This window comes from Bactrocera oleae, chromosome 2 (assembly GCF_042242935.1).
Source record: "Bactrocera oleae isolate idBacOlea1 chromosome 2, idBacOlea1, whole genome shotgun sequence".
NCBI lineage: Eukaryota > Metazoa > Arthropoda > Insecta > Diptera > Tephritidae > Bactrocera > Bactrocera oleae.
Window position 1 is genome coordinate 54,827,953 of NC_091536.1, and position 20,438 is coordinate 54,848,390.

The 20,438-nt window shown below is 34.0% G+C and overlaps 1 protein-coding gene and 1 long non-coding RNA gene across 8 annotated transcripts in view; one reads left to right on the top strand and one right to left on the bottom strand.

The window, feature by feature from the left end:
- The window catches only part of LOC138859035 (uncharacterized), a 97,456-nt gene extending 90,534 nt beyond the window's left edge, over positions 1–6,922 (bottom strand). Inside the window, exon 1 of the long non-coding RNA XR_011398076.1 lies at positions 5,922–6,922. This is a non-coding gene — a long non-coding RNA (uncharacterized lncRNA). The remainder of the gene's footprint in view (positions 1–5,921) is intronic.
- Positions 1–20,438, top strand: part of fru (sex determination protein fruitless) — a 300,477-nt gene that overhangs the window by 117,440 nt on the left and 162,599 nt on the right. The gene's annotated exons all lie outside the window — the stretch shown is intronic.

A 20,438-nucleotide genomic window follows, 5' to 3' on the forward strand; every position in this document is an offset into this window, starting at 1 on the left:
ATAGTGAACTTATCGCGTTGTGGAGTACGAATGAGTAATTTCCATGTTAACTATTGTGAAGACACATGTATGGTGGGTTGCTGAATTAGTTTAATAGCATTTTCTTTTCTCGGTCCAAATATTGCCGAATTATATAGCAGCCTTATATAAATGCTTCGTTAAACCTTGTAAAAATGTTTCATTTCAAACATAAAAAAAGAAAACAAAAATGCCAACTAACCCATTCCCAGTTTCCAGCATTGATTATAATAATTATTAGGAAAATTGGATTTAAATAAATAACTGTCAAAAACAATAAACACGCAAGCAACTACCACCTTTACGTTTTGAGAAGGGCAGAAAATGCGGCTGGTTAGAAGTCAACATGCCTCGAGCATGGGGCAGAATAAAAGCAATATTTACGGTCGCTGGAATGGCGGATTTTATTCTGAGAACTAAAATGACGTTAACAATTCTGAATTGATATACATAATTTCAAGGGAGTTAATCTATATAAGGGTAGTAACAGTCTCCTCTGCGGTTAGGTAAAATCGTTTTTTTGTGAGCTGGTAGATACTCCAATACTTCTCTTTATTGCTTAAGATAATAAAAATTTAAATTTAATTGGTCCTGCCTTATTATCCTCTAAATTCTTTTTAGATTTATGCATAATAGCATTGAATTTTCTACGGACCAATCTACATATGTATTTAGGATTATGTAATACATTTTTTGACCATTCCTAGTACAAAGTATTAAAAGAGACCAGCACGTCCAGCATATGTATGTAAATCATCTGAAAAATGTGTACCTGAATTAAAATTTAAAGTTGGTCGGTTGACATAATGAGTCACGACTTGTGTAAATATATTGGACAGTATTTTTATAACTCTATATATTTGTTAACAAAGAGGTTTGATTTTTTCACCGAAATCTGTTTTACTTCCTGATGTAACAATAAAGGTTGGTTTAGAGTTGTAGAAGTGCTATATATAGCACATGGATCGATTAAAGTCTAGAACGTTAACTATTTTAAATACGAACGAAGAAGCTATCGTCATTGTAAAGAAAAGTGTAACCCCAAAGTTATTGGTTTGACTTCTTTGCTTTTCGAGTTTCACAAAGCATGTCTCAGGGGACAATCGTCTTTATTAAAAAAATATTTTCTATTACATTTATATTGTAGCATTGAGTACAATTTAAGTAGAATATAATCACATAAATAAAAAATAATTTTTTGATACTCGTGTCTGTAATGATCCGATTAAAGTCGACGTTTTTACGGATACTATCTCTCTCTACACCCTCACCAAGTGCATACCCCTGTTCTACTACCACAGTATCCACTTATTGGAATCACAACCATCAACTATCAATTAGGTTATTTGTACACTCCTGTGCATAAAAAACCGGACAGCCTGGAAGCTCCATTTTTTTGAGATGGTATCGAATTTATAAAATGTGTTGTGTTTTTAATACAAAATTATAAAGTCAAGTAAATATGCTTAATACAATTTTTCAATATTTTCATACTTTATTTGTTTTTAGCATATTCAATAACAAACGTTTTATTGTCAGTTTTTCCTTATTATTAGATCTTACAACAATTTAGCCGTCCCACCGCTTTAATAGATCTTGGCATTGATGTAACCATTTTGCAATAATTTTTCTGAAATACAGTTGTGCCAAGTGTTCATTATAATGTTATCCAGATCAGTTTTGTTTTCGGCTTTTTTCAGCTACCTGTTTCTTTACAGCGGTCCAGAGGTTCTGAATTGGGTTTGGGTCGGGGCTATTACCGGCATTTCCAATTGGACAATGCCGTTTTTTTCCAGAAATTATTTTACCTGCAGCATATAAGGAATAAATGATTGGTTTTTGATTTGAAATTTAAACAATACACTTGCAAGATATTAACAAAAAAACTTTACTTGCCTTCTGAGATCGGCTACTTACAGTAGGCTATATGCATTCAGTATTGTACCCTTCGCCAGATCTGCGTCTCACATGGTGGATACATGCCATGGACATCACCTATTAGCTTCGATCTTGGCATATTATTAATGTAAACACTTGTCACAAGTCAACTATTTCACTTATTGGTTTAATGATGGTAGAAATATATTCGAAACTGTTCTATTTATACACAAAAAAATATACCTGCCGCTAAGAAGATTCACACCCAAGTTTTAGAACTTCAAATAGGGATATTTTACTGTCCTTTTTTTTTGCACATTACTATATATCGATATGTTTTTTACTAATGCGTGCGTACTTATATTAAGGGAAAACATTTTTTTTCTAAACAACTTTACTTATGTTCCCGTTATCGTTTGGTAATGACCTCTTCTTGCGCCCGCTCTTATTACACACTTTCTGCACGTGGCTGCCTTATCAGAACCCAATTCACACGCCGCGCTGCCTGAGTACATTGTGAACGACACATTCGTGCGATAAGCGAATTGAAGAAAATGATAACGTTCGCGACACGTACTGCGTTTGCCAAAAACGCTTATTAACTCACAGTAGTAATAGTCGAACCTTTTGCATTGAATTGCGCCAAAAAAATTAATTCTTAAAAATGTTTTTTATGGAACGTGGACCGATAGTAAGCTTCGCAGAATCGCAGACTATCTATCTATTTTGATTCAGGAAATTAAGCTATTTATATACTGGAAACATGTTGCATAGTTTTGTTCACATAACGCTTGTTTATAGCACCTTAAAATAATCGAGATAAATTTACATAGAATGACGAAAAGGCAACTCTCTCATAAAAAGTCTCCGTCCTCGATTCGCTAATTATTTGTTCTTTTTTGTGTTTGAAAACTCCTCTCTAGACAAAAATTTTACAGCTGAATACAATGATAGTAATTTTACATAATGTTAGATCTAGAAGAGTAAGAAAAAAGTCTAATGGGTGGTTTCTTTTGAGTACCAAGTTAGATCGCAAGTTTATTTTCCTGGATCTCCAATCGACAAAGATAACGACTACTAAATTCTTTCTTTACGGTGCGCTTCGTAAATAGAAAGAAGCTATAGTCCGAAGAAATGTATTTAGCGGAGTTGCCCCAGATTTGGATTCCATAAGACCAGATCGGTCGGAACATATAAAAAATTTAATATACATATGTTATAATATACTATGTACATATAATATATAAAAAACAAGTAATCAAGGGCAAAGTTCGGGTGTAACCGAACATTTTATACTCTTGCAGTTTGCAAGAATGAAATGCCTTCAGGTGCTGGTAAAACTTCATATTAAAATGTTGCGAAAGAATAAAAACATTCATTACTCGAATCTATCTTCCTGACGTACATAGGTATATTGAACATCATTAATTTAGACTTAATTTTATTGCTTTATTTTAAATCGCTTCAGCTAAAATTACATTTAAGTGAGATATATTGTACTTATGTATGTGACAACCACGCCGTTCGTTTTCGACCATTATATAGGAATGTCGGACGAATGTTATATACTGAATTAAGTTGAAATCGGTCGGGCAGGTCTTGAGATATATGATTTCATCTGAAAGTAGGCGGTGCCGGCAGATTTCATCCATTTTATTACATTATTGATAGAAGTGCTCAATGGATTTGTCCCAAGCGTATTTGGTTATTTTAGCTTGAAAGGTTTGGAAGATATGTACAGTTAACCTTTATAGGGCGGATTTTAAACAAAATTTTAACCCACCCCCCTTGCTACTGCAATTTCTTGTGACAAATCACAGCTCTATATCTTAATTTAGTGCTTAGTTATGGCAATTTATCACTTTTTAATTATTGGCGTATTGTGAGCCAGGCAGTGGTTCGATTACGCCCATCTATGAACACGTCTTCACTTTTTTGCCATGGAATACGTGTATCATTCGCTTGCACAGACAGACGGATAGACAGACGGACAGAAGACCGTCACTTCGATTTCAACTCGTCTCACGATTAGGTTTAGGTGATACAAGCAACTGTTAGGTGAACCAAACATTCTCCCATATTGAAACTGTCGGAAGGTTAAGTTCTAATATTTTACAACTCCTAGTGATAAGAGAAATCCATTTGGAGTGCCTTCATTCGTTCCATGGTATCTGTTTTATAATACTGATTCTTTCTCTTAAGAAGAATATAGCTTAAAAAAAAATATTCTTTTAAGAAATTACTTAAAAATTTTTAAAAAGTAGATGAATTGAATATTACGAAAGCTTGGTCTAAACAGAAAAATGCTTATTTTTTTTTTTTTGTTTACTTCCTTTGCTAGTTGGTCAAAACTGTTTAATTTGGTCGAAATTTGGAAAAAATCAACATTTGACTACCAAATGTTCAACAATAATGTTTTCTGCCTTCGCATTGCGTTGATTTACTTTTAGAACATCACAATAATTTTATTAACATCTAAAGTGATCCGGAGATTCAAAAAATTTATGTTAATTTTATGGGGGCTAAGGGAAGTGTTCATCTGTTTTTACCCATTTTTGGCACAAGTTATAGTGCGACTTCGACAATTTTTAAACGTTAGATTAAATATCTTTAGGGAACTATTTGTGCAAAGTTTAATCTGATAACTTTATTGAAGTTTGATTTGTATACTGTAAAGTGAAAGAATCAGACGGAATTGAAAAGTTTGTTATATGGAAATTAGATGTGGTGTGTGTGAATGGGAATTAGATGTAGTCATCCGATTTCGCCCTTTTTTGCAGTGTCTTGTAGTAGGTAATGTGTGGGGTACATTAAATTTGGTTATAGTAGTTCCGGTCGAGTAGTTCCTGAGATATAGGATTTCACATATGGTGGGCGGTGCCACGCCCTTTGTCCTATTTTCACACCAGATGCTATAAAGCCGTTTTCTTCCATCCTGCTTGCGAAATTTAACGCTTGTGGTTCATTTAATCAGTGAGTAATCGCACTTTAAGTCGTTTTTAACATAACCATTATGTGGGGAGTGGGCATAATTAATATCCGATACCCATTTTCACACAGTTTGAAAGGGTTCTAAAAAAACTTCTTCTTTTTAGCACGCTTGGTTGATATATCTTAAGCGGTTTCGAAGATATGTACATTAAGCAATTTGGAGCCACGCCCACTTTTTAAAAATGTTTAGCCCACAGGTGCCTTTCTACCGCGATCTTCTGTACCAAATTACAGTTAATTTGCGGCTTAGTAGTATGTAGTGATGCCAAAAATATATAAAATCGGGTACATAGTACACCTATCTCCCATAAACCTAACATAAGATTTTCAAACTTCTAGTTGGCTTTATACCGTATATATCGGTCAACATGCAAGACATCTTAAAAAAATGAACTGAACGAATAATATTGGACATACTATAGTTTATTGCCGAAAATATGTGATATTGGTCTAAAGTTACCTAAACCTTCATATAACACATATAAAGATTTTCGTTAGTCTTACAAACCTTATGCTAAAAATGTCGATCAGTGTATAAGTTACTTAAATATTTATAAAATTGAATAATTAAAGGAATTTCCCCGGATTTTATATGAAATATTCGGTTACACCCGAACTTGTTATATACATTTTTGGCAAATTTGCGGTCAAATATCTTAATATACATATGTGTCTGTGTATGTGTTTGTGTACATACACTTACCTAACAAACGATATCTGATAACGACTGCCAGATTCCATGAGAAAATAAGGAAAATCGACTATTCTCTGACCAAACTTTATTGTAATCTGGCGTTACAAAACAATTTCCCAGAATTTTCATCGGTGGAATATTCTAAGCTCCCAAATATACATACAGATGATGAGAGTATGAGAGAATGAATACGATTTTTTAAAATTATATATTATATCTTTTGGATTTGTAAATTGTAGTCAGTGTTTACTGTATAAAGAAAATAGTTTTTTGAAAATTGCATTAAAGATATCAAAAAAATTTACTACAACGAAATATATACAAACCCATACATACTTACAGACGTACTCGTAAATACTTTTGTATCTCGATATGTCTTTATATATAAAGTAAACGCATTCAAAACACTCTCCTCTGACGAATTTAATTCTTAAAATGCTCTTTATTCTTACTGCTTCAATTAAACAAATTCACCTATCCCCCAGTCCTTCTTTACACCAACTGCTCTCAATTGCTACTGTTTTGCATAGGAATTTCTTTACTTATTTCTCGCCTCATTTATTTAATCAAAACATTTGGCGTTGTCTGATTCGCCCTGTGCCGTTCTCTTTAATTTTGGTTTTGTTTCTATTGTTGCTGTGTTTGTTGTCCCTTGCGATAGTTAATTTGTGTTTAGCTGTTACTCTGCTTCCTCTTATCTATTTCGCAAACATTTTGGCACTTTTTCTTGCTGTCAAGCAATGACTGCGCTGCGCGGGCCTTACTACAACATTGCTCCACCACCGCTACCTCCTTTGCCCACACTGCCTCCCGCAACTACAACACCAGCAACGGCACTTATGTCGCTTTGTTTCAGCGACGAATGCGGAATCGGTGAATACAGCTTTGTCGACCCCATATTCCCATTGTGGCCTCAGCAGCGCGTGTGCGTGTATGATTTCACTTGGCTGTGTGTGTGTCTGCCTGTGTTTATGTCGCTCGTTTTGCATTGCACACTGGAGTCTCCTTAGCATTGACCGTGTAATGCTATTGTATTAATTAGGTTTCTTGTTGGTGTTGTGATAATTTCGTAATTTTTTATTTTCCACGCTCACTTATGTGGTTGTACGTATAAATATTTCTTGATGTATATGTGTGTGTGTGTCCGTAAGTTTACTTCAATTTGCCAATATGCTTTATTGTTGTTGTATTTTATTGCTTAATTGCTGCTTTTTCCTACTTGCTTAGCCTTTCAACAACAACAACAAAAATACAATAACAACTATTTGCTTAACGCAAACAACTGTTCGTATGTATGTATAATCAAACACATACATATGTATGTATATATGTATTTATGTGTGTAATATATTTTCGCACATCTCTTCGTTGTCTTCATTTCATCATATCGCTGTGGTTGTTGTCGCGACGCGCTTATTGTTATTATTATTTTTTATTTTCTTGTTGGCTTTTATATCAGTTTATTTTATTTTGCCGTTTTTCTCCTTTTGCATGCACGTTTCGGCAATGACCTTGATTTTTTACTTCGCCTAGTTGTTGTTGCTTCTGTAGCTGTTGTGGTTGGTATTTTGCTGTTGTTGTTGCCGCTATGTTAGTGCGAGTAGCTGGGTCTCTGCTTATAAGCTGCCAATGTACGGAGCACAGCATACATATATGTATGCAAGTATTTACATATACGTATGTATATGTATATAGTACATATATATAGTATGCAAGTTACTTGTACTTGTATATATTCAGGTACTATAAATACTCTCAATTTATATGTGCATACATCCTCTACAAATTAATTCTAATACACCTAGACTCTGAATTCACTAACGATTACTTCCATGAAATTCGACCATGGAGGCCAGCCTCAACAAAACGACGCGCGACAGTGCGTTTTATATTCTTGAATCAACTTCATCTAAATTTTTCCTCCACTTTAACTCTGTTGTAACAGCCTGATACGTCATACTAGCGTCTAGCAGATCAATCTTGCGTATGGCAGGTTACAAATTTCGCCACTACCAATGATTTATGACCATTTCCATAAACAAAATTGGTAAGAAACAACTATACTATAACCAGTGACTCCCCACCAGGGCTCTCCCCCATTTCAGCCTGGTCCTCAGCAACAATTTTTTACTTACATATATACTTGTATACAAATGATCAGCGTGTCGAGATTTGATTGATTTAGCTATGTTCTTATGTTTGTCTGTCTGTATATACGCGAACTAGTCCCTCAGTTAGAGATATCGCTCTGAAATTTTGCACACATCCTTTTCTCTCCTTGTATGGAAGACTTTGTTTGTCAGACAAGATATCTTAACAAAATTTTGCATGGATTAAAATCTAAATTATTACTGCAATATCAGAATATATTTTTTAGATCGGACCACTATAGCTTATACCATAGCTGCCATACAACCGACCGATCAAAATCAAGTTCTTGTATTGAAACTTTTTTACTTGTGAAGGGTTTTCTCTCGTATTAGCTGATTTATGTATGTATGTATTTAAAGTAGTTTAAATATTAGAGTGAGCAAATAAGAACGTTTAGTTTCAATCGATTCGAGATGGCATTTTGCCCTAAAATAACTTTTGAACGAGTAGACTTAGCAAAAGAGCTTGTTTGTAGATCCTTATATTCCCTAAAACAATAACTTTTCATTTTCACTATACAATTTGTTCAAATCCATTAAACTTCCAAACAAAATAAAAAATATATTCCTGTTTTGTTCATATGGAAAATCTAAAATCATAATGCTCCACCTCTTAATACTAATATATATTAAGAGCATAAGTTTTGGAAGAATTTTTCTTCATTAGTAAAATTTACAAATATCTGTAACATCAACACATCTAATAGTCCATATCTAGCATTCTTTTGGTGGAGTGGTTTTTCAATGCAGTAAGAAAATTTTAAGGAAACGATTGGAAAAATTAAATTTTTACATACATTTTACGTAGGTTGTCTTTTATATTCCTGGATTTGGCAATCCTAGTATTGCAATCTGGAAACTCACAACTTTATCATAAAGTTTGACATTTTTGATGATATACAACTTTTTGACATACGAGTGTTATTTGTATTGTTTACAGTAACTTAAAATATTTATCTCAGCCAAAATATGGAATTAAATCGCGAAAATTCTCGTCCGATTAATTTTTAAAACTTTCCACGTGGATTAACTCAGTAAAAGTACATCGATGAACTTAATTCAAATTTTGACGATGAAGCTCCATCAAGGCTTATCGATGGTATGGTGAATTTAATTGAGGTCGTAGATCACCCGAAGAGAAATTTCGTGAACCAGAAACTTTTTTACTCAATCATATATTAAGTTTGCCACAAAATTTGTAAGGAATTGGATAATTTGAATAGTTTTCCTCCGGAACGCGCTCACTATTCACGCTTTAAAATCGTTTTCTCAAAAGTAATGTTTTTTATAAGTTTGGCATGCTTCTAACAAAACTATAGAGGATATTCTATATCTTTACATTATTTCTGATTGAAATTTTTCTAAATTGGTGCCATATTCTTAAATTTTCCAATATTCAAAAAACCTTGTTCTGAAGCTGAAGTCTTTTTCCAAGAAATCGACTACGTCGCACTGAGAGTCGTACAATCAAGGACGCGACAAGGGCAGAGTTTTGAAAAAAGTTATTATATTTTCTATATCCAAGTTTAAAAATTAAAAACTCGACGAACAAGAAAAAATTCCCTAAACGTTTTCAAGCGAACTGTTCTACAAAAGATCTTCGCTCTATTCGTAATGCGTTCGTTAAATATAAAAGGCGAAACGGAAAAAAGATTGCAGCCTATTAACGATATCACGACTCGTGATGATACGCTGATATAAGGCACTATTTCCGTTATCAAAATTATTCGGTCTAATCAAATACTTAATATTGATTAAGATTCTTAAAATTTTAATTTCAGAACAGAACTTAAAATTATCAGTTTTATTTTTGTAATTTCAATCAAAATTGCTACCAAAACATTATTTACCCCCCATTACTAAAGCAATTATAGGGGATTCTATATTTTAAACGTAAGAAACTTCATAAAAATAAATTCTAAATTCAGAAACAAAATGGAAACAAAAACAAAACTTTTTCCTTAATGGTTTTCAAAATGCGAAAAATGTTACTAAAAACTTCATATAAAATGCAATAAGCGTGTATACCAACACTTGCGGAGAAACACATTCACATATAGACACCTACAGGGTGGTGCGATAGTGCATTTGCTTGTCGTCTGCCAGCAGTCAGCTCCGAGTGTCATTTAATTGTCAACTTAATTAAGCCAACAACTAAATATTATTATTCACAATAAATAGTTGGCCGTTTAACTACAGAATGCCGAGCAACGAAAAACACACACATACACACACATGAGTAGATCGCACTCGAAATGGTAGAAAGCGAAAGCGAGAGCAAAAACTTTTGGCTGATTACTCAGTGTCAGCCGAGCGCTAGGTTGCTTGGTTGGTACAGCACAAGCGGCGCAAGAAAGTGTCACTAGATTTTTGGGTTTCTATTTAATTTTTATTAGTTGTAGATATTCGCCATGTGCTTGTCGTAAGAATAAATTTGTTAGCTTTTACTTTTAACAATCTTGCCTCCCAATTGCTTTCAATTTGATCAGTTTTTATTAATTTGACCTAAATATATTTGTTTTTAGCGAATGTGCGCCAATACTAATATTTGATTAGTGCGCTTGCATTACATTTAATTTATATCTATTAACTATATTTAGATACCAGATTTGAAGTGAATATATACAAGTATTTATTAAATTAAAGTAATGCATATGAAGCGTAGAACGTGGAATCATATTTATGATACATAACCCGAAGTTCAACAGCACCTTCATCCGAAGCTTTTGGAACCTCAAAAGGCACTATTTTAGACTAATTCTCAGTCAGATAATTTGATTAGCATCTACCATTATTATTTCATTGAAAATGCTCTGTAATTTGTATACATCAAATTAGAAAGGGAAGAAAAAGATAAATAAATAACGTGTGTATGGAGAATGTAAAACTTTTTTCTCCAAATTGTCAATGATTAGATGATCTGTGCAACTCGCGAACGCTTGAAGAACCTAAGATTGATATTTACTTCATATTTCTAGCTTCATCGATGATTTCAAGACTTAAAAATATTTGGTAGTGATCAAATTCAAGAATTATTCAAAAGAATTTATACAAAATACTTTGCTACATCTCACAAAGGTGAAAGCGGTACTTTCAAGAAGAATATCTCGTCAACAACGCGGATGTTTAAAAATATAATTTAACACCATTGCACAAAAAAATTAAATTGAAGTGACTTTGTGTGAATTTTATTAAAATGTATACTTAAATAAGTACAGTGCCGGTGCAACGGGGCGTATGCGTACCATTGGGTGCCAAGTGCCTCCAGTTTGCCCAACAATGCGGGTTAATGGGGAGCGCTCACTTCTCGGGCAATATATGTTTACTTAATGGCTGCGATGACGATGATGGTGGCGACGATGACAATCACACACACACACTGGCAACAACAACCGCAATTTGGACAACAAGCAATGTATCAACAACAACAACAAATTGTAGCTGTGATTAAAGAGTGTTGGCGTCGACAGCGTCTACCTACTTTAGGTGCCGTTAATTACGAGTCCCCGCACCCGCAGCCGCACCATCGCTTGCATAGCGGTACAATAAATACATTGTACAATATGCTGTCATTGTCCACTTGTTGGCCTCCTTTGCGCTGACACTTATCTTTATAATTAAAAGTAAATTTTACATTTTGCACTCGGCAAATATTTGAAAATTTAAATTTAGTTGCAAATAACCACTACACTTGTTGTTATGCATGAATTTCTTGTACGCTGCTTAGTGACCGTATGTGTATGGGTGTGTGTGAGGTTGCTTTGCACTTTGCATGCGCAAGCCGAAACATGTTGTCCATAGAATTTACTTAGAATTTAGTGGCACTCAGAGCATTACAACAACACACACTACATCCGCCGCCACAACAAACACAACGCCCCAAAGTGGACATTTGGAAATCTTCCATTTGCTGTTAGTTTCCCCTTTTCCCCTTTGCGGTGGCAGTAGTTCTTTCGCTAGCGCCTTCGCTTGTGCTCTTTCTGTCAAGTTTGCTGTCTTCTGATTGTCCACCACAACGCTGCCAGCGTCCCCCGACGCAAAGTGCGCTCAACTTTTCTGGTGCTTGTTGTCTATCCGTGTGGAGGCACCGTCAGCGCTCACTTCAAATTGCCAACTCTTAGTTCAATGGGACAAGTTAATTTCTTTTGTAAAATGTCTTGCACGACACAACATCAACAGCGCAGTGCACACACCTACACACCCACCGATACACGCGATTGCAGGCAGCCTTTGACTATTCCCTGCCTTTGCTTGCTTTCCGGCTAGCTTTTAGCTGCTGCCAGCGGTTGGAATACTCGAGCTACTTAGCAACGCATGAATGAAACATCAAGAAATGGAATAAAATGATAAATGATCCTTGAGGAATGTTGGAGCATTTGCTGCCAGCACTTGTTAGACAAATTGCCACGCTCGGAGCAAGTATGCGGCATGCCACAAACGCATGTGTTGGCACACTTATGGTATTTAGGCACGTGGATTTGCGTATAATTTATTTATGCGCATATTTACATATGAAGGGTGACTTTTTAGAGCTAAATTTTTTTTTATTTAATAAAAATTAATCAAAAAAATCGAAAATTTTACTTTATTAATTCGAAAATCATGTGGAAATCATAAGCAGAATGCCCCAAGAGGTCCCAGTTACCTTGTTTAGAAAAATAAAGCCAGAGACATGCCTCATCGCTGAAGAAAATATCCCGTCTGAACCGGCTGAAGGCTGGGTATACGCAAAAGTAATTTTCCAGAGTGTCATCAACATACACGCATGACTGCCTTCCGCCGAATTTACTTAACCAATATTTCAAGATGCAACCTTAGAGGTAGATGTCCTGTAATGATGAAAAAAAGAATTATGGCCACCATCAACACATCACAAAGTATCTTCGTGGTATGCCCTGTGATTCTAGAGTTCCAAGACTTGAGGTGTGTCTCTAGGGACCTTTGGTTCAAACAATCGTTGAAGTAGCTGAATGGTCTAGGGCCACTGAGCCACTGAGCCACAGTTTCCCACTGAGAGTTTAGTTATTATCTCTTTGAATCATCTAACACAGTGACACTTAGTATTGGTGCTACGACAGCCTTAATTTCCACTTGGCTTTCCATTAGAAGGTTAATGGACTTGCCTTCTGAATGCGTGGCACATGCATTTATTTATGTATCGACTGCTCTTCCTCCTAGGAATTCCATCCACGAAGCATACCCTTTATTTATACTTTTGTGCTGAAATAAAGTTTATTTTACCAAACCCACAACAACAATAAAAACAGCACCAAGCCATATAGCTCCATTGAATTTCGTAGTACACGTCACTCGGTTGAGGCTTTATTCAACAATTTGTAGAATTTTCGAGTTTACATGTAATAATGTGTAAGTTCCAAAAAAAACAAAATGTTCGACTAAGCAAACGACTTCAAAGACAAATATGACCAACTCCATGTTAAAATTTATGTATTGTATTATAAATATACCAAACACTACGATTGAAATGGTTTCTATAAACATATGTGGCTACCAACTATATTTTTCGGGTGTGAAGGAATGTTTGCACTGGACTTTCGTTCGTTGATCGAACTTTTTAATTTCCACTTTGTGTTCCAAGTAGCACCTATTGACAAGAACTATTCTGTCTTTTAGCGCAGTGCTATATTTTGGGGTCATTATTTGTTAAAGAAAATTTTCAACAATTTAGATTGAATAGCGTTCAATGATGAAGTGGAAGTGAATATTTCACTAATAATAAATGCCGTTTTACAATTATTAAGTATTGTGTTATACTTCTATAAATACAACTAATTTTTAAGTTTAAAACCAAGCTTTACTAATAAATGCTTACAAAAAAATTTAATTCAAAAGTCACTAAATATTACTGCTCTGTGGTTGGGCTTATACCGTATATATCGATCTATATGTAAGGTATATTAGAAAAATTATGTTATAGTATGATATTGGATATATTATTGTTTAAAGCTGAAAATGTGTAATATCGATCCACGAATTACCCTAACTTCCATATACTACACAATGATTTTCATTAGTCCAGAATGAAATTAGAATTTCTTATCCTTTGGTTAATATTTTCCTCATATACCCTACATATTAAATTAGCTTTGATTGATTAGATATCACATATATCTCATTTAAGTACATTAGGTTGATCTTAATATAATATTATATTTTAGACATGCAAAATAAAGTAAAGAAACTAGGTGAGTCTATGTAGACTAATAATAAACATAAGTTAATAAGACAACAAATTTGATTGCAATCTTTTCTCGATTTCGTCGAACAATTAATGTCGAATACTTTCAAAACAGTTTTGAAAACACCTGAAAGTATTTCTCTCGAACTTAACCCTTTATTACTTGTTTCACTTTATAATATAAAAATGAAGCACTAAACAATTGAAGTTATCGAAAAAACACTTTGCACAAATAGGGCCTTTATAGTATTCCATCTCGAGTCGAAAAATAGTTGGAATCGAACCATAACTTTCCAAGCCCCGGTACCTATGGCTGACTTCCCGAAAATATCGGTCAATCAATAAAATTCAGAGAAAATCTACACCTTGCGTGAAATCGGGCTCCTCCCCAGATTTTTAAACTTCCAGCTGGAATTATCTTCGGAAAACTAAGTGAACGTAAAATATTAACTACGGTATAATATAGTATAATGATAAGGATATGTAAAATCGGCACACGCATTAACAAAGCTGTCATATACTACATCTAATGTTTTTCTTTATTTTAGATTGATCTTTGATTTCCACCGAACTTAGCCCTTCCTTACTAGATATATAAATAAAATGTGTACTTATTTTCAGAAATATTAAGTTTTAAAAATTAAAGAAAACAAAAGAAATAAAAAATTATATTTTTTTTCATATTTATATGTAAATCTATAAGTAAAAATTCCGTTTTCTGACATTCATACATATTTATTTGTAACTTAAATGTGCAACCAAGTGCCAAAATGCCCCTTGTCGGCAGCATCCATCAGTCAACGTTATTACCTACACGAGAGATACAAGTAGCGGCGACATCTACAAACTTGCTCATACACATATATGTAAATATAAGCTGCCGCAATTTGGGCAACAAAGTGCCAGCGTTTACAAGTGGCTATGCATGACAAAGTGCTAACGATGGCACTTAAACGCCGAGGCGGTCAGCAAGCGAACTAGTAGGCTATTCAGTGGGCCAAGCTGCTACCGGCCACACAAAGTGCTCACCTACACACACAGAGACGCTTAGTAAAATCTAAGCAATTCTACCATATAATCTACAAGTAGAGATCATATTGTTTTGCGCCGCTTCTCTGCTTTCATTTATGCAACCAGCCGTTTGGCAGCTGCTTGCCACTAAGTGATTTGTTGTGTCTTTGCTGAGGTATTTTCTGCAAAATATGCTTGGGAGTAAAGTGACATGGCCCAAAGCGTGTGGCGTATTCTTGGTGGTCCAAGGCAATTATGGTGTGCGACTTGTAGGCCAAGTGAGATAATTTTGCGATTTAATTTAAATTTTCTTCGCAAATCAAATTTTTGATGATTTTTATTTTTTATTTATTATTTTTATATTTAATATTTTTATTGAAAGCACGAGAGTTATTATTTCAAATGTATTAATATATAAAAAAAATATTTAAATTACCGTTAAATTGAAAAAAAGTTTCAACCCAATTTACCTAATTTCATTTCATATATTAAAAACTTTACGTTTCAAAGTGCCATCAAAATAAATTTACGCTAATTGATTGTTTAAAACAACTTCAATCGTAAAACTGTCCAAATTGACATGGTTCTTCTTTTTGAAATGCGTAAGGTGTAAGTTTCCTCTGATGTCTTTGCGTTTGTCCAACACTCAAATGAAATGTCAAAACAAATTCATGATATGCCAAAAGCACTAAACGATAATTTATGATGGCGAGTGTGTTGCTTCGAAAATCACAACGCATTACAAAAATAAAAAGTGCAACAGTTTTGCGTTGACCGCCTATTATTGGCGTTTCCGGTGTGATTAAGCAATGAGTGCAATTTTAAATATATTAGAACTGACAAAAAACTAAATATGAAATCAAAATGTCTTATTTTACTTTATTTTTCTTTTCAATATAGAATTTTTTTATTTAAAAAGCTTACGATCGAGTTTGATTTATCGGAAGGTCAAAATCGTAAATGTATGTAGAAACATATTGATATATATATAAACATACGAGATTTGTTAAAAAAGTATCGCAAATTTTGTATTTCTTAAGAAAGTGTTTAGGGTAAATTTTAGAATAGCATCCCCTGAATTCGGAGTTAAAGTGGGAATGTAGCCCTAGTCGGTCCAACACCGGGGTGTCCTAAGTTCTTTCGCGTAGAACTCCATTTTTCGTTGGCGGACTTCCGCTGCGCATCAAAAGGATAACCTAGTCGGTTCAACATCGGGATTTACGAAGAGAAAGGAAATCCTGAAAGAGTTTGCGTTACTTATCTTTACTTCTTTTTTATTTATTTTTATTCCATTGGAAAATGTGGTAACACTTATTTTTTGTTCGCATACAACCATTTTGTTATTGTATGAATAAAAGGATTTGAACCAAAGTTAAATATTAAATTAAAGTTAGTTTTGCACTAATAAATACAAAACGTGTAGAAACGTGTAGAAACGAATTAATGAAGTGTTAGTGGATATAAAAGTTAAGAATATAAATCTAAGATTCATTATAAATCAAAGAAACACGCACTTTAAATAGTCGAATTTTTGAACTATAAATGCAAATATCTAAAAAACCATAAGTCAGTGGCACTATATATATTTTCTTAATCTGGTGAACATCCTCTATCCACATATACCCATTTTAACCCTGAATTCGGGGGATGCTATTCTAAATCCCAGCCAGTGTTCCTATATTCATAAATATCTATTTTGTCCTCTTCAAAGTAATCACCCCTAGATATAATATACCTACCAGCGAAAATTCAAAATTCACGGTACTTTGTGAACAAACTTCGTAATTGACCAAAAACAACACAATAATGGTACCGCAGCCACCGTATTCCCCAGACCTGGCTCACTCTGACTTTTTTGTTTCAATTAAAATTACAATAAATTACTTTTAGAAGTGCTTTGAGGATTGGAAAAAATGCTGGCTTAAGTGCATTATATCTAGGGTGGTTATTTTAAAGGGGACAAAAGAGGTATTCATGAATAAAAATTTCGTCTTATTTTAATGAAAAACAATTTCTTTTTCGAAATTCTCATTTATTCTTCAACAAAACAGATCTCAGAATCGGTAATTTCTTTCTAGCGTACATACTTTTAGGTTTGATTACGAGATGAAGTCTCTAGGGAGCCAAATCTAAAGAATATGTTTTCATTCACCTGTAATACACCTAAAACTAATCGAGTTAGATATAGGGTTATATAATATATATATACCTATATAAATGATCAGGATAAAAATTGAGATATCTTTATGAAACTTGGTACACATGTTTCTTGGTACAGTAAGACGGTTGGACGATCAAAATTAGATAGTGGGCGTGGCCTCGCTCACTTTTAGGTGAAAATCCATATCTTGGGATCCGCTTAACCGATTTCAACCAATTTCGGCACATAACAATCTTTTCATATGTCTATGTTATAGTGCAAAAATGGGCGAAATCGGACTACAACCACGCCTACTTCCCATATAACACCATTTTAAATTCCATTTGATTTTTTCACTTTCCAGTATACAAATCAAGCAACAATGATTATATCGGCGTAAAACTTTGCGTAAATAATACGTTTAAAGTATACCACCTTGTAACCAAAAATTATCTAAATTGAACTAAAACTGTTCAATCCACTAGGTACTGAATATGTGGACCCCAGTGCCTATAGTTGACTTTTTACCTAAAATATCGGTCAACCTAGGACAAGGCGGCAAGATCCACAAAGAAATCTAAAACGAGTATACCATTTGACTTTGCGAGAATATAAAATGTTCGGTTACATCCAAACTCAGCCCTTCCATACTTGTTTTATTTTACAAAATACCGAAATATGCGTTGCTCAAAATCTTTTACGCCACGAATCAATTGACAGCGTGTCTTCTCTCTACAAACCGAATGCATACAATTTTAGTGGCTCTCTCTCACTGAAACTGTATAAACTTTTGAACTTGCTTGGTAACTCAATAAAACAGAGTTCTCTATTTTTTCTAAGTCTCAAGAAGTCGTTTTACATTTTCCATAAACACTAGTATTCCTGTGGTCAGAAAAAATCAATATATAACCTTCCATGTATTTTTATGTAAAACTTTTGTAGTTGGACTTGAAACCTTTACAGTTACCTATCTAATTACGTAACGCTCCCATATGGAGAAAATTTTACAAAGAAATTATGGTTCATTGTACATTTACAGACATCCTTTTTAAAGAATGAATCAATATATTAAAATTCTTGGGTTGTTATCTCTATAGGATATAGATCGTATCACTTTCTTGTGCGTTGATCAACCAATTATTTACCAACTTATGGATATTTACTTTTTAGTTTGACATTCGTTCGCAAAGATTTTTCTTTTCGTTTCGTCGCAGGCAGTCAATATTTAGTAGATTAATATCAAGTTAAATACTAAAAGAATAGGAGCGATCTCCAAATATTGCTTGAAAAAAAATTTATTGAAATTTTACTTAGATAGACCATTGCCACGCCCACAAAACGTCATTAGTCGAAAACCTTTTAAATGCCATAGCTAAGCACTAAAATAAGTTATAAACCTGTTATTTGCTACAGAGAAATGCAGTAGCAAAAGGCACCTGCCGGATAAAATTTTTTTAAAAATAGGCGTCCCGACGTCTAATAGGTTTAATATACCCGTAGATATCTCCTAAGCCACTAAAGCTACAATAGCCAAATTCGCCTAGGACAAATTCTATAAAAACCACTACCGACGGTGTAAAAATGGATGAAATCGGATTATAACCCCACCCCATTTAACGGTTTTGTCAAAAACTACCAAAAGCACGATAAATCTATAACTTAATGCGCAAGAGACAGTACATTTTACATCCAAGATAATACAAGTGAGCTTTATAAGAGCACCGCCTACATTTAGGTAAAATCACCTATCTCCAGACCAATCCATCCAATCTCCACCAATTTTAACAAAATTCTGTACACAATATTATCCTGACAATCTTATGCTACATTGTGAAAATATTTTCCATATAGCATAATTTTAAATTCCATACATAAAAAGTAATGCAACCACCCCTTCCATTTCTCTGCCCCAAATATATCCTATATAATGATATCCGACTTTCCAAAATTATATAAATGGTTTGGCGCTTTATAAAAATGAAATTAGTATTGGTTCAAACCTCATATCCCTAATACAAGAAATGCAGATCTTTTGGTTGACGTTTTTCACATAAACTCAATATATTAAATTTAGCCTCTTCGCTTGAGTTTATATCACATAAGTATATGTATCTCATTTGAGGATGATTTTAGTATGAGTTTCGCTGACGCTAAGTAAAATATAGTAATAAAACTAAGGCAGTCTCCAAAATAAATAAATATGATATCAAATTTGATTATAATCCATTCACGATATCGTCGAACAATGAAGACGAACCCTTTCGATACATTTTTTTAATACTACCAACACCTCAAGGTATGTAGCCAGCTATGATCGTTGCAAGTTGCAAAAGTATTAAATGTTCGGTTACACCCGAACTTAGGGCTTCCTTACTGGTTATACTCTAGCATCATGTTACTACAGAAATGTATATATATATATATATATATATATATATATATGTATATAAATGATCGGGATGACGAGACGAGTGGAAATCCGAGTCCGTCCGTCCCTCTGACCATGCAAGCGATACCTTGAGTAAGAATGGAGATATATTGATGAAACTTGGTACATTTATTCCTTGGTACCCATTTCCAATAAACAAAACGCTATTAAACATAAACTTTTAAAGTGCTATAACTAAGACGCAAACTAAGGTACAAAACAGTAATTAAGTACAGGAGATCACAGTAGCCAGGGACACCAGTGGCCTAAAATTTTCATTAAAGTAGGCGTGGCTCCGCCCCTAAATGGTTTAATGTACATATCTTACAAACCGCTTAAGATAAATCAGCCTAACTTGCTGAAAAGAAGTGATTTTATCACTCCTTCAAACTCTGTGAAAATGGGTATAACGGTTATGTTAAAAACTACTAAGTACTACAAGTATAACTTACTGAATAAATGAGCCACAAGTATCAAATTTCAGTACCAGGAAGGCTTTTTAGGATTTTAAGTGAAAATTGGACAAGGAGGGTGGTTGAAATCCTATATCTCGGGAGCTACTCGACAGATTTTAACCAAATTGATGGGTGAGGTTACGCTATTAGACACTGCAAAAATGGGCGAAATCGGATGACTTCCACATCTAATTCCCATACAACAAACTTTTAAGTTCCGTCTGATTCTTTCACTTTACAGTATACAAATCGAACATCAATAAATTTAAAGTCATATTAAACTTTGTACAAATAGTTCCCTAAAGGTATTTAATCTAACTCCCTTCCCTTCCCTTAGCCCCCATATACTTAACATAAATATTTTCGAACCTCCGGTTGACTTTATATCGCATCTATCGGTCAATATATAAGCAATCTTATTGAAATTCAGAAAGAGTCTTTTTCTACAATAATAATAATAAATATCTTTCCTGA